The 15,462-nt window shown below is 49.9% G+C and overlaps 1 protein-coding gene across 4 annotated transcripts in view; it reads left to right on the top strand.

Moving 5' to 3' along the window:
- Positions 1-15,462, top strand: part of LOC142260513 (uncharacterized) — a 39,168-nt gene that overhangs the window by 600 nt on the left and 23,106 nt on the right. The window contains exon 1 of one of the 4 annotated variants that reach the window (XM_075331963.1): positions 1,987-2,048. The exons of 2 other annotated variants lie outside the window; for them this stretch is intronic. The gene's annotated coding sequence lies outside the window, so the exon portion shown is untranslated. Of the gene's footprint in view, positions 1-1,986; positions 2,049-2,105; positions 2,145-15,462 lie in introns of those variants that run through there. One more of the 4 variants, XM_075331962.1, reaches the window with a different exon arrangement.

Below are 15,462 nucleotides of genomic sequence, written 5' to 3'. Positions count from 1 at the left end.
GTATATTGGGGGGCTACACAGGGCAGGGGGCGATGCTGTATATTGGGGGGCTACACAGGGCAGGGGGCGATGCTGTATATTGGGGGGCTACACAGGGCAGGGGGCGATGCTGTATATTGGGGGCTACACAGGGCAGGGGGCGATGCTGTGGAGGCTTTCATAAGGAATGTGAGAATAAAGGCCCTGTTACACACAGGTAAATCTGCGGCAGATCTGTGGTTGCAGTGAAATTGTGGACAATCAGTGGCAGGTTTGTGGCTGTGCACAAATGGAACAATATGTCCATGATTTCACTGCAACCACAGATCTGCCAAAGATTTATCTGTGTGTGACGGGGCCTTAACACTAGGCAGGAGGCGACGCTGCACGTTTGGGGGGCTTACACTGGGCAGGGGGCTATACTGCACATTTGGGGGGGCTCGCAGGGGGCGACGCACGTTTGGGGGGCTCACTGTGCATGGGGCTACGCTGCTTGTTTGAGGGGCTCGTAGGGGGGTGACTGTATGTTTGGGGGAGCTTGCACTGGACGGGGCGACACTGCACGTTTGGGGGACTCGCAAGGGGGTGGTGCTGCATGTTTGGGGGCTTGCAGGGGGTGACGCTGCAGTTTAGGGGGGGCTCACTCTGGCCAGGGGGTGACGCTGCACATTTGGGGGGTTTGGACTGGGCAGGGGGCAACGCTACATGTTTGGGGGACTCGCAAGGGGGTGGCGCTGCACGTTTAGGGGACTCGCAAGGGGGCAACGATGCACGTTTGGGGGACTCGCAAGGGGGCAACGCTGCACGTTTGGGTGGATCGCAGGTGGCGACGCTGCACTTTCGGGGTGCTCGCAGGGGCGACGCTGCACGTTTGAGAGGATCGCACTGGGCAGAGGGCGATGCATGTTTTGGGGGGGCTCGCACTAGGCAGGGGGCGACTGCATGTTTGGGGGGGCTCACACTGGGCAGGGGGCGACTGCATGTTTGGGGGGGCTCGCACTGGGCAGGGGGCGACTCTGCACGTTTGGGGGGGCTCGCACTGGGCAGGGAGCGACGCTGCACGTTTTGGGGGGCTCGCACTGGACAGGGGGCGATGCTGCATGTTTGGGTGCGACGCTGCACTTTGGGGGTGTGCAGGGTGTGCTGAGCAGTTCGCCATGTTGCACGCTGGGGGGCTTACACTGGGCGATGCATGTTGTAGGGGGCTTACACTGGGCGATACTGAACATTGAGGGGCGTACACTGGCTGATGCTGCATGATGGGACCACATCGGGGGTGGGGAGTGTAGGAAGGATGGATGGGGCACATCGGGGGTGGGGACTGTAGGAAGGATGGATGGGGCACATCGGGGGTGGGGACTGTAGGAAGGATGGATGGGGCACATCGGGGGTGGGGGCTATAGAAGTCCATGGCTTATAGGGAACCTGTCACCACTTTTTTGGCGAATAAGCTGCGGCCACCACCGGGCTCTTATATACAGGATTCTACCATGCTGTATATAAGAGCCCAGGCCGCTGTGAGAACATAAACACTTTATAATACTTACCTAACGGTCGTGCGGTCGGCCATATGGGCGTCTCTGTTCTCCGGTGCCAGCGCCTTCTCTTTCGGCCATCTTCGTCGTCTTTCTGAAGCCTGTGTGCTTGACGCGTCTACGTCATACACACTCGCCGATCCTGCGCAGGCGCACTACAATACTTTGATCTGCCCTGCTCAGGACCTGAATGCCGGCGAGTGTGGATGATGTTGGACGCGTCATGCACCGCGGCTAGAGAAGGAGGACGAAGATGGCCGAAAGGGGCGGCACCAGAGAACGGAAACACCCATATGGCCCACCGCACGACCGTTAGGTAAGTATTATAAAGTGTTTTTTATGTTCTCATAACGGCCTGGGCTCTTATATACAGCATGGTAGAATCCTGTATATAAGAGCCCGGTGGTGGCCGCAGCTTATACGCCAAAAAAGTGCTGACAGGTTCCCTTTATCATATTTCCTCCAGCAGGATATATATTTTCTCTTCCTCCTTTATGGACCTGAAATCCCGGGAAGATATCATAGTCTCCTGAAGTGAGTGTCCCTCACTGCTGAGTGTCCCTCACTGCTGAGTGTCCGTCACTGCTGAGTGTCCCTCACTGCTGAGTGTTTGGTGCAGTGTAGCAGGAGGTGGGTTTCATCCTTCCTTGGCCTCCAGGTCAGTGTTGGCACAGTCTGTCCTCCCTGGGCTTGTAGCTCTGCTTGTGTGGGAATTGATGGCTAGACTGTGGGCACTGAGTCTATATTGGCTCATAGTCCTGCGGTCTCTGGGGTCTGGGGGTTTCTCCAGATATGGGGTCAGTCTGTAGTCTCTGGTACGTGGTCAGTTTCTGTGAGGTGTAGACATCGGTCCTCCAGTCACTGACACCTCTCCTGGCCCTCGTCTACCATCTTCCTGATTCTGGCTTTTGTCAGGCTGCTGTGATTGGTCATTTTGTCCTGTTGGGTTTGGGAGAGCTGTGCCAGGGGTCCTGGTCCATCTGGACCACCTATATGTATCAGGGCTTTATGGTGATGGGAGCGTGGATTGTTATTCTGTAGGTGAGACTGACATGACAGTGCCCTCTTCAGAACTGCTAGGTGTAGAGGGAATCTGCCCAGCTCGGCCTGACAGGCGCTGTTGGAGGTGCTTTGATGGACGTGGAGAAGGCGCCTACAAAATTCCAGGTTGAATATTTATGTTGGGCTGGAATCCCACCTTGATCAATCTGGGTAAGCCCGGTTTCACACATCCTTCTTTTTGCCGGTTTTGCGGATGCGGCGAACTCCCGTACAGTGTATACAGTATAATGACAGCGCTGTAACGTCCGGGTCACATGCGCCGGTCACATGACAGCATGTGACCGGCGCTTGTCGCACTGCCACTGTACTGTATACACTGTACTGGCGTGCGCTGCATCCGCCAAACCAGCGAAAAGCCGGATGTGTGAAATCGGGCCAAGTGTGAGGGCCCCAGACTTCACTGCCGTACAGGAGGATTTCGGTGATGATGGAATTGAAGATTTTTAGCCAGACCCTCACTGGTGGCTTCAGATGATAGTTTCCTTCGGATGGCATAGCAATCTCTATTGCTTGTTTGAAGCTCCCTGACTGGTGAATTTCCAGGCCCAGGTAGGTGTATGTGTCCGCTCCTGTATGAATGCAGTTTTAAGACAAATGAAGGTGCTGGTCCGATCTTCATTTTTCTCTTCTGGAACTCTCTGATGTTGGCCTCTTTTTAGGTTGATTGGTAGCGTCCATGTAGAGCTGAATTTCTCCAAGATTTGTAGGTTGTCTTGGAGGCCTTTCTCAGTTGGTGTCAGCAGCAGGAGGTCATCTGCATAGAGAAAATGTCACCTGGGCGTCATGGAGTGTGAGACCTGAAGCTGTGGAACATTCCAGAGCAGTGTACGCTCATTGATAGAGATATTAAAGAGCGTTAAGGTGGATTTACAGGCTACGACATCGCTAAAGTGATCTTGTTGGGGTCACGGAATTTGTGACACACATATGGCCGCTTTAGCGATGTCGTTGCGTGTGACACCTATGAGCAATTTTGAATCGTCGCAAAAACGTTCAAAATCGCTCATCGGTGACATCACCCCCTATTCCCAATTATCGTTGCTGCTGCAGTAACAATGTTGTTTGTCGTTCCTGCGGCAGCACACATCGCTACTTGTGACACCTCAGGAACGAGGAACATCTCCTTACCCACGTCCCGCCAGCAATGAGGAAGGAAGGAGGTGGGCGGGATGTTCGTCCTGCTCATCTCCGCCCCTCTGTTTTGATTGGGCGGCCGCTTAGTGACGTTGCTGTGACGCCGCACGAATCGCCCCTTAGAAAGGAGGCGGTTCGCTGGTCACAGCGACGTCGCTAGGCAGGTAAGTAGTGTGACTGTTCCTAGAGATGTTGTGCGCCACGGGCAGCGATTTGCCCGTGTCACACAACCGGTGGGGGCGGGTACGCACGCTACCAATATCGGTAACGATATCGCAGCGTGTAAAGCGGGCCTAAAGGCTGCTTTACACGAGTCGATCTATTGTGCGATGCATCGTTGGGGTCACGGATTTTGTGACGCTCTTCCGTCATTCGTAACGACATTTTCTCATGTGACAGCTCCTTGCGAGTCCAACCGATGCCTAATCGTTTGAAATTCGGCCATCGTGTACTCATCGTTTAATTCCATAAAATCGGTCAGTTTAGTCTTAATGAACGACACGTTGCAAAGTGTGACACCGTGTAATCGGCCATCCTCGTAGTTGTTTGTGACGTCAGTAAAGGTTCAGGGCGTATTTGTGGTTTTAAATAATCACGCCTAATCTAATCGGATTGGTTGTAGCAGATGCGTTTTGATTGGTTATTACTGTTATAAAATACGGAGCTGTAGTCATGATGTCAACATTCAGCCTTGGCGTCATGCACAGTGTTTTATAGTGCATTACTCCTAATTTTTCTTACGTTTGTTTGTTCGCTGCCAATCGCCCCATTTTGTGACTCCTGAATGGAAAGCATACTTGTTGATGACCTTGGAATCTCATGATCTCTTGTGAAGTCAAGTAGATCAAAATACCACAGCCGTGGGACATAAAGATCGGCAGTCGCAGCCCCTGAACATCGTGACTCCTCGACTTTATTGAGTTCCTTTTTATATACAGTGCGTATTCCTTGTATTTTTTTCTTGATAAGATTTACATCCACAGGCTCATTAGGAAAATGTTTTTATAGATAGTAATCGGATCCGCATAAGCTGCTTGTTTGATGCGTTTGTTACTATATTCAGGCGATTTAATTTTCAAAAGACAGGTTAATGTGCGATATTTTTCAATGAAATCACGCAAAAATAATTCGTTTTGATGAGCCGTCATCTGGGAATGAATATATGAGAACATTTTATTTGACACTGTTATAATAAACATGTAATCTTTTTTCTTTTTAAAAGAACAAAAAAGAAAAAAAAAAAAAAAAACATTGTGAACGGCTAAATGACACAATAAATAAACCATACAAAACCAAATTTAACCCACCTTTGGAAGATAGATACTCTGAATTCGTCATAAACCAGACCACAAACAACAAACAAGATTGATGCTAAGGACACACGAGGCAACAAAGACAGACGCAGAAGAGAAACTATATATATGGTATGTAACCAATCAACCACATTAGCAGAACTGGATTGAGCAGGTCAGAAGAATTCAGGGCGTGCAACAATCCAGACAACGTCACGGAGGGCTGTATAGTGCCTAATTACGCCCATACAAAAGACAGATTGACCAAAGGAAAAAATGTGTGAAGCCTTTTGGACATCCGCCATGGCCAATCAATATATCGATGAGCGCTTTGTGGTCGTTTTACAACACTCAACGTGTGACACATGGACAACTACCTATCAGCGATACAAACCAAAAAAAAAAATGACTTTGCCAAATAAATCGCACGATGGATTGACTCGTGTAAAGCAGCCTTTATACTTAGGCTGCAGCCCTGTCTGACTCCTCGGCTCTGCTGGAAATAAGCCATTCTTCTACCATTCACACTCACACTGCAGGGGTTCTCGGTTTAGGAGCTTTTGATGACATCGTAGGACTTTCCTACTATTCCGCTCTCCAGAAATTTCAAGAACAAGCCCGGGTGCCACACGGAGTAAAAAGCCTTTTTAACCCCTTCACGACCATGGACGGATATATCCGTCATGGAGCGTGTCCCGTTAAGCCCCGCCCCCTGCCTCGGGCAGGCGGCGGCGGTCGGCACACATATCAGCTGTTTTCAACAGCTGACATGTGTGCCTGCTAGCCGCTGGTGGAATCGCTTCCACCCGCGGCCATTAACCCCTTAAATCTTGCTGCCAAAGTCTGGCAGCAAGATCTAAATGCGCGCGGCCATGTTTTATACTTACCGCCGCCCCCACCGGAAGTCACGTGCGTGATCACGTGACTATCGGTGGTTGCCATCGTAGCACAGGGTCATGTGATGACGCCTGCAGCTATGATGTTTCAGTTTCGTTTTCCCTCGGCACGGATCAGAGGGAAAAAGAAAGTGACTGTATCTGCTGTTTACAGCTGTATAGCTGTGATCAGCAGATAGATAATAGCGATCGGATTGCTGATCGCTATAGCCCCCTAGGGGGACTAGTAAAATAAAAAAAAAGTTTTAAAAAATAAAAAAAACACAAAAAACCTAAAAGTTCAAATCACCCCCCTTTCCCCCCATTGAAAATTAAAGGGTTAAAAAATAAATAAATATACACATATTTGGTATTGCCGCGTTCAGAAATGCCCGATCTGTCAAAATATAAAATCAATTAATCTGATTGGTAAACGGCGTAGTGGCAAAAAAAATTCCAAACGCCAAAATTGCAAAAATGCAATAACAAGCGATCAAAATGTAGCATCTGCGCAAAAATGGTACCATTAGAAACGTCAGCTCGAGACGCAAAAAATAAGCCATCACTGAGCCATAGATCCCAAAAAATAAGAACGCTATGTGTTTCGGAAAATGGCGCAAAACGTGCACCACTTTTATTGGACAAACTTGTGAATTTTTTTAACCCCTTAGATACAAGTAAACTTATACATGTTTGGTGTCTACAAACTCGCACCGACCTCAGGCATCACACCCACACATCAGTTTTACCATATAGTGAACACCGTGAATAAAATATCCCAAAAACTATTGTGCCATCACACTTTTTTTGCAATTTTTCCGCATTTGGAATTTTTTTGCTGTTTTCCAGTACACCATATGGTAAAACTTATGGTTTCATTTAAAAGTACAACTTGTCCCGCAAAAAACAAGCCCTCATATGGCAAGATTGACGGAAAAATAAAAATATTACGGCTCTCGGAAGAAGGGGAGCAAAAAACAAAAACGGAAAGTGCCCCGGGGCTGAAGGGGTTAAAGTCCACAAAACAGGTGTATAACTTCACGTACTTTGTTTTGTGGATGTGGTTCTGAATGAGACTGTGCAGGGTGTAGATGTGATCCGTGGTGCGGTGGTTTGGCACGAAGCCTGGTTGGCTCTTGCTTAGGACATTGTGCTCGGTGAGGAAACTGAGGATCCTCTTGTTCAGGAGGCTGGTGAACAGTTTTCCCAGGTTCCTGCTGACACGTCTTCCTCTGTAGTTGGCAGGGTCATACCTGTCCGCACTCTTGTGGATGGGTGTGATAGACGCTTGCTTCCAGGTACGAGGGAAGAAACCGGCACTGAGCACAATATTGAACAGTTTAACCAATTCAGCTTGTATTTCCGGTGGGCTTTATTTCAGCATCTCTGGGGGGTTTCCATCCGGACCACTGGTTTTTTTTTACACCTTATGGAAGAGATTCTTTCTGCAACTTCCTGTAATGTAATTGGTGTATCCAGAGGGTTTTAGGAAATTTTTTACTTTCTCCTCCATCGCCTTTAGTTTTTAAAACTTTGAATTTTTATTGAGATTTTCAATTTACGTTTTTCATACATAAAATAAAACATAAAATTCACAATTCTTATCGAACCTAGACAAACAATGACAGGACAGGTGAGGAGGGTTAGGAGGGGAGAGGAGAAATAGGAGGGAAGAGGGAAGGGTTTCAAGAGTCCATGCTCCTTCCATAGGACCCATAGGCCTCAGTCTCACAGATCCTCCTGTCCCGCAAAGTAGTCCCATGGTGCCCACACGGCCTGGAAACAGTCAACTGTGTCATGCAATAGTGCCGTGAGATGTTCCATGCGTCTAACGTCCAGTAATCTATACTTGAGGCTCTGGAGTGAGGGTGTCCCTGGCTGCCTCCAATTCTTTGCAATTAAGCATCTGGCCGCCGTAAGGATGTGGGACAAAAGCTTAGAGGCCGTTTTTCCCAATCCCCCATTCCCAAGACCCAGAACATAGATCAGGGGATCAAGATCAACCTCTATATATAGTACTTTATGGATCAACCCTCTAACCCGCTCCCAGAAGGGGACTATCCCTGGACAGGACCAGAATATGTGCAGAATGGTGCCCCTGCCTCCCCCGCATCTCCAGCAACAAGCCGGTATGGAGGGGTCTATGCCATGAAGGAAATCTGGAGTGTGGTACTAAAATAGCTAAATTTTATTGATATTTTCCTTATATAGTGTGCATATTGACGTCTTGGTGGCGTTTCCCCAGATTGCTGCCCATTCCTGAGGAAGTATCCGCCTTCCCAATAGAGACTCCCATTTCCGCATGTATGGAAAAGACCCCTCGGGCCCCTCCCGTGACTCAGAAAGCAAAATGTAAATTTCCGAAATCAGCCCCTTAGTATCAGTGCCCCTTCTGCAAATTTTCTCAAAATCTGTGGGAATCGAGGCCCCTTCCCTGCCAAACAAGGAGCCAGCCAAGTCTCTGATCTGCATATATTGGAAAAACTCTCGATTAGACAGAGAGAATTTATCTCTAAGGTACTCAAAGGAATGGATCTACATTGTACTTCCATCTATAATGTCTGCAAATCTGAATAGACCTGCCTTGAGCCAGGGGTGCACCATGTCCGACTCCAGACTGCTTGGGAGCAAGGGTTGGTATATGAAGGACACCAGAGGGGAGCAGGGGGATGCCAAAGGAAATCTTCTAATGCAAAATGCCCAGAGGTCCCTAGTGAACTGCATCGGTCCAAGAAGAGGGGGGGGGCGAATCACACCGGGCCGGGGGCCACAGGAGCGCGTTTGGATGTATAGGCGCCAGCCAAAGTTTTTCAATCTCAGTCCACCTGTTGTATGCCCAAAGGGACACCCAACAGGGGATCCTCCTAAGATGGGCCGCCCAATAGTATTTTAGGATGTCCGGGACAGAAAGCCCCCCCCTGTTTCTCCGAGCCATCAACACCTCCCTGGCCACCCTATGAGATTTATTTGGTGTAACAAACGTAAGGATAGCCGCCTGAAGGGACTTCAGCTCCTTTATTGGTACCTTAACTGGGAGGGTTTCAAAGAAATATAATAATTTTGGGAGCAAGCTCATTTTAACCGCCGCAATGCGCCCCATCCACGAAAGAGGGAGGGGCAACCACTTGCTCAAAAGAGTTCTCAGCTCTCGGAAAAGGGGGGGGAAGTTAAGGTTATAGAGGGAATCATAAGTAGATGTGAGGTTAACCCCCAGTAACTTGACCGCATCCAACGAAACTTAAAATTCAAACGCAGGTAATCCAGGGCCACCGGGTCGAGATTCAAGGGCATTGCCTCCGTTTTGCTAGAGTTGATCTTATACCCCGAAAGGCTCCCGTACCTACCCAAGGTGCACATTAAAATTGGAAGGGACACATGGATGTTAGTAAGTGTAATGAGCACATCGTCGGCAAAAAGCGAGATTTTAAACTGTTTATTCCTGACCAGGACCCCCGAGATGTCTGGGTTGCTCCTGACCGAGGCCGCGAGGGGCTCTATGCATAGCGCAAAAAGGAGGGGGGACAGGGGGCACCCCTGCCTGGTGCCATTGGAGATGAGAAAAGGCTTAGAGATGTGGAGGGGGAGTTTGATAGAGGCCGTAGGAGCGCTATACAGGGACTTCAAGGCCCGCATAAAGCCACCCGAGATCCCAAAGACCTCCATTGTCTTGAAGAGAAAAGGCCACGCAAGGCGGTCAAAAGCCTTCTCTGCATCTAGACTCAACACCAACGCTGTTGCTTCGTCCGATTTGCCACATCCACCAGGTCTATGACCTTCCTGGTGTTGTCCCCCCCCGACGGCAAGGGACAAAACCCACATGGTCTTTATACACTAGTTGGGGCAACCATCGATTAAGCCTGGCCGCCAAGAGCTTGGTGAACATCTTCAAATCGGAGTTCAAAAGGGCTATTGGTCTATAATTAGCACAGTCCAATGGGTCCCTGGGTGGCTTGGGCAGGAGGATTAAATGGGAGTGTAGCATGGATGGAGGGATAGGGTCACCCTGAAGGAAAGAGTTAAACAAGGCGGCCATGTGTGGGAGGAGCTCCGCCGCAAACACCTTGTAATAAAAATAAGTAAAGCCGTCCGGGCCCGGTGACTTCCCGCCAGGCAGGGCTTCCAGAACTTGCTCCAGTTCCTCTGTAGTAATCTCTTCATTCAAAGCCGCGGCTGCTCCGCAAGGCAGTGAAGGGAGCTCAAGGGCCGAAAAATAGTCCCCAAGTGCCCCAGCCCCGCGCGAAGCCATGCCCGGGGGAACCGGAAGGTTATAAAGCTTGTTGTAGTAATTGAAAAAAATGTCAGCTATTGAAGCGGGGTGATAGTGGATAGTGCCCTTTTCGTCGCGCAGAGCCTGAGGGCTTGAGGATGTAGCGCGCTCCTTAAGCTGCCTGGCGAGTAAGGTATGAGCCTTATTACTCCTTTCATAGTATCTTTGTTTGGAAAAGGTTAGCAATTTTTCTGCTCTGCCAATTGCCAAGTCTCTCAACTTTTCCCTAAGGCTGATGACTCTCCTAAGAATAGTCAGTGATGGGGCAGCCGCCAGTCTCCCCTCCTGTAGCTTAAGATGGGCCGTTATAGAGTCCCGCTGGCTTGTGGCATTCTTTTTAGCCCTGGCGCCCTCTCTAATGCATAGTCCCCTCATCACTGCCTTGTGAGCTTCCCAGAGTGTTGCCGGCGACGTGACCGTGCCCGTGTTCAACTGAAAGAATTCGACCAGTTGCTAATTTAAAAAGGCCCTAGTGTCGGGATTTTTGATCAGAGATTCATTAAGGCGCCAATGCTGAGGCCTAGGTCGAGGACCATCTTTCTTGAAGTCCATTATGAGTGGGGAATGGTCTGACCACGTAATGGATCCCATTTCCACCCTCTCAAGACGCCCCAGCAGCTGTGAGTCAATGAAAAAATAGTCTATTCTGGTGTGCGTCTGATGCGGATGCGAGTAGAAGGAAAAGGCCTTCTCTCCCGGGTGGTCCACCCTCCAAGCGTCGTATAAAGCCCCTGATCTAATGAGCCTACGAAAGTCCCGGGACAAATTTTTCAAAGCACCCGATGGAGGGTGTCCACCCACAGAGAGTCTGTCGGCCACCTCCGAAAAAGGGATGTTAAAGTCTCCCCCCAACACCGTAGAGGCCGGTGCCAGTCCGCCTATCAGATCGAGTATTTTCTTAAGAAAGCGTATCTGCCCTTCATTAGGTGCATAAATGTTGGCCAGTATGTGCGGGGATCCCCCCAGTTGGCCCTCCAGAATCACATATCTACCCTCTGGATCGCAGTGAGAACCCGTAATTTGTAGAGGACAACTGGAGGATATTAAAATAGCAACTCCCCCCCTCTTGGAGCCCGAGTAAGCCGAGTAATGGATGGGAAAGCGGTGGGACGCAAATTTGAAAGTGTTTGATTCCACAAAATGTGTTTCTTGGATAAAGGCTATGTCTGCACCTGATGTTTTCAGTTCCTGTAGCAGCAATTTCCTCTTACGGGGTGAATTCAGACCTTTTACGTTAAGAGAGATAATGCGGGTCATATCTAAAACTTAGAAGTAAGAAAAAGCTAATGGCACACCTATACCGTCGGGGGCATGACTTCCCCTGTGAAGCCGGCCAGAGGAGACGGTCCATACGACAAAGGGCCGCAGCTCCCAGGGACTCTAGAAGGGGTGGTACCTGAAAGGACACATAAGGAAAAAACATCGGGGAGGGGGGAAGACAAGGACAAACATAGAAATGAACATGAATTAAGAACATTAACCAAAATGCATAAACCTTACGCATAGATTCCCAGGGGGTCAACCCGGAAGGAAGAGACCTAGAGGGAGGTTCCCCAACCCGTCTGAGCTAGGAGAGCCACCCACCTCACTCCCCAGTAGCCCTCCCACGGGGGTCAGTCCAGTGGGCACGGGCCCGTGCCAAAAGGAAACAAGGAAAAAAAAAACCAAAAAACCTCAACCACTAACTCCAAGTAAGGGGACCGGGCTCCCGCCAACCCCCCTACCCCCCACGGCATCATTGTGGCTACAGCCCCCCCCCCTATGCAGCTTAACAGACCCAGAGGGCCGCAGATGACACAATGGACAGTCAGAGGCTTGCTGTAGAGAGAGTCACAGTATCACAAAGCATGCTCAGCCACTGGAACTCAGAGGGTATAAGAAATAGGCACCAACCAGGTTAAGAAGTGTCCTCAACGGTGAGCCGGGGAGGGGAGAGACCCGCGGCCCCTACCTCCTCTCCCCCCCAAAGCCCCACGCCCTCCACCCCTCACCTTGGACCACACGGGAGGGGGCGGCCCTTCCAACCTTTGCAAGTCCCAATCTGGGATACAGACCGCTGGAATGGCCAGTGCTTCACAGAACAGAGTGGTATCTGCTGGAGTGCGAAGGGTCGCCGATTTACACCCTCTGCGCGCTGTTAGTGCAAACGGGTAACCCCAGCGGTATGGAACCTGGTGCTCCTTCAGGCTCGTGAGGAGGGGTTTGAGGTGCCGCCTTTTCTGGAGTGTGATGCGAGAAAGATCCGGGAAAAGCTGGATTTCCTTGCCATTGAACACAGGTGCCGTGCGCCTCATTGTAGCCTTAGGCTATGTGCGCACGTTGCGTAAATTCATGCAGTTACGCTGCGCTTTGTAGCGCAGCGTAACTGCATGCGTCCTGCGTCCCCTGCACAGTCTATGGAGATTGTGCAGGGGCCGTGCGCACGTGGCGTTTTAGAGCGCAGCGCTTCGGCTAGTGCCGAAGCGCTGCGCAAAAAGAAGTGACATGTCACTTCTTCCGTGCGCTTTGCCGGCAGCTCCTGCTCTGTCTATGGCAGGAGCTGCAGGCATAGCGCACGTTCTCGCCGGCACCATGCGCTTCAGAACGGAGCTTTTCAGCTGCGCTCTGAAGCGCACCTTTTACGGTGCTGGGCTAGTACGCAACGTGCGCACATACCCTTAGCCATGATCAATTCTTTGGTGGAGAAGTCGTGAATGCAACAAATGATGTCCCGGGGTTGGGTGGATAAATTCTTCGGCTGTAAAGCCCTGTGTGCCCTGTCCAGCTTGATGATGTTAGAAGGGGGAGCGTCCAACACTTCATTAACCCCTTAACGACCCATGACGTACTAGATACGTCATGGATCGTGTGCCGGTAAGCCCCGCCCCCTGCCGCCGGCGGGCGGCGGCGATCGGCGCACATATCAGCTGTTATCAACAGCTGATATGTGTGCCTGCTAGCCGCGGGTGGAATCGCTTCCACCCGCGGCCATTAACCCCTTACATTTCGCTGCCAAAGTCTTGGCAGCGATATGTACATGGGCGCCGCCATGACAGTGACTTACCCCGCCCCCACCGGAAGTCACGTGACATGATCACGTGACTTTCGGCGGTTGCCATGGTAGCACTGGGTCATGTGATGACGCCTGTAGCTAACATGAGTCACTTCCTCTCAATGCCGGAATACAGCCGGCATTGAAAGTGAAGCAGCAAATCTGCAGTTCTCAGCTCTGTAGCTGAGATCTGCAGATAGTGCAGAGCGATCGGATTGCTGATCGCAATAGCCCCCTAGGGGGACTAGTAAAATAAAAAAAAAAGTAAAAAAAAAAGTTTTAAAAAATTAAAAAAAAATAAAAAAACCTAAAAGTTTAAATCACCCCCCTTTCACCCCATTGAAAATTAAAGGGTTAAAAAAATAAAAAATACACACATATTTGGTATCGCCGCGTTCAGAAATGCCCGATCTATCAAAATATAAAATCAATGAATCTGATCAGTAAACGGCGTAGCGGCAAAAAAATTCCAAACGCCAAAATTACGTTTTTTGGTCGCCGCAAATTTTGCGCAAAATGCAATAACAGGCGATCAAAACGTAGCATCTGCGCAAAAATGGTACCGTTAAGAACGTCAGGTCGAGACGCAAAAAATAAGCCATCACTGAGCCTCAGATCCTGAAAAATGAGAACGCTACGGGTTTTGGAAAATGGCGCAAAACGTGCGCCACGTTTTTTGGCAAGCTTGTGAATTTTTTTTAACCCCTTAGATACAAGTAAACCTATACATGTTTGGTGTCTACGAACTCGCACCGACCTGAGGCATCATACCCACACATCAGTTTTACCATATAGTGAACACGGTGAATAAAATATCCCAAAAACTATTGTATTGTACAATCCCACTTTTTTTGCAATTTTTCCGCACTTGGAATTTTTTTGCCGTTTTCCAGTACACTATATGGTAAAACGTATGGTTTCATTTAAAAGTACAATTCGTCCCGCAAAAAACAAGCCCTCATATGGCAAGATTGATGGAAAAATAAAAAAGTTACGCCTCTCGGAAGAAGGGGAGCAAAAAACAAAAACGGAAAGTGCCCGGGGGCTGAAGGGGTTAAAGATGGATTGTAGTATGGAGTTTGTGTCCTCGGGCCCATCTGACTCTGGGACCCCCCTCACACGGACATTGCAACGGCGTCCTCTGTTGTCGAGATCCTCTATGTGAGACTGCATATCCTCCATAATTTTTTGTTGCGATGTTGCCAGTTTGTGTAATTCTGATACATGGGATCTGGTGATGTCATGCTCTTCCTCCAGGGATTCAATTCTGCCAGACAATTGCTGCAAATCTCTCCTCACTTCAGCTATTTCTGACCTGCAAGTTGCTTTAACCTCATGTATGAGGCATTGAAAGTCCTCTTTAGAAGGAAGTTTACTTATGAAATCATGCATGTCCTTATAGGAGGTGTCTGGCCCTTTAAGGTGAGCACCTGCAGTAATAGACGCTGGAGTTTTAGTCTGGTGCTGGGGAAGCTGGGGAGGTTGATCTCCACACCGAGGCCCAGAGGGGGGAAGCAGGCTGCTCTGTTCCCTGATATTACCAGCTTTGGCTGCAGTCCCTTCTTCTCCTGGCAGTGGGGAGGGCTGCCCCCCGACCTCCACCTTATCTCCCACCGCCACTATGTGCTCCTGGGCCTGCTGCTGCTGTGCCTGAGGATCCGATGCAGTGCAGGGCTGCTGAGCCAAGGCATCCCCTGTTACAACTGCTGCAGGGACTCCTCCACTCCCCCCTGTGTCCCCGCTCACCCACTCCTCCTTCTCTTGCTGCTTAGCAGGCCGGGCCGGTGCCTCCATTTCCCCTCCATGCTCCTGGAAAGATGGCGTCCGGGCCTCCCCTGGACCCTGTTCCTGGTGTGCAGCGGGGGGGCCACCGATGCCTGCTGCGACGGTTTAATCCTCCGTGGTCCGATCCTGAGAGCCGGTGAGTAGGTTTGTGCTTATGATAAGTGCTGATTTAGCTGAGGGTCAACAGGAGCTCCTCTTCCCCACGTCCACTCAGCTCAGCATCCTGGACACGCCCCCCGCCTTTAGTTTTGATGTTCTGTTTTCCTGTTCTTGGCTTAGTCCTTCTTTTGGGACGTCTTTGTAGAGGTCTCTGATGTAACCTGAGTGATGTCATCACAGCTCAGTCATTCTCTGCCTGAGGCTGGAGTCACACTTGCGTATGATTGCGTCCGATTCTCATGCCGGAGATTAGGACGATTGTTTGCCACTTGTCATCCTTGTGCTGTCCGTGTGCAATCTGTTTGTTTTCTCAGCAGCTTTTAGTCATTTACAGGACCTTTTA

This window comes from Anomaloglossus baeobatrachus, unplaced genomic scaffold, assembly GCF_048569485.1.
Source record: "Anomaloglossus baeobatrachus isolate aAnoBae1 unplaced genomic scaffold, aAnoBae1.hap1 Scaffold_117, whole genome shotgun sequence".
In the NCBI taxonomy this organism is placed as follows: Eukaryota; Metazoa; Chordata; class Amphibia; order Anura; family Aromobatidae; genus Anomaloglossus; species Anomaloglossus baeobatrachus.
This window is presented reverse-complemented; position numbering and strand designations above follow the sequence as displayed.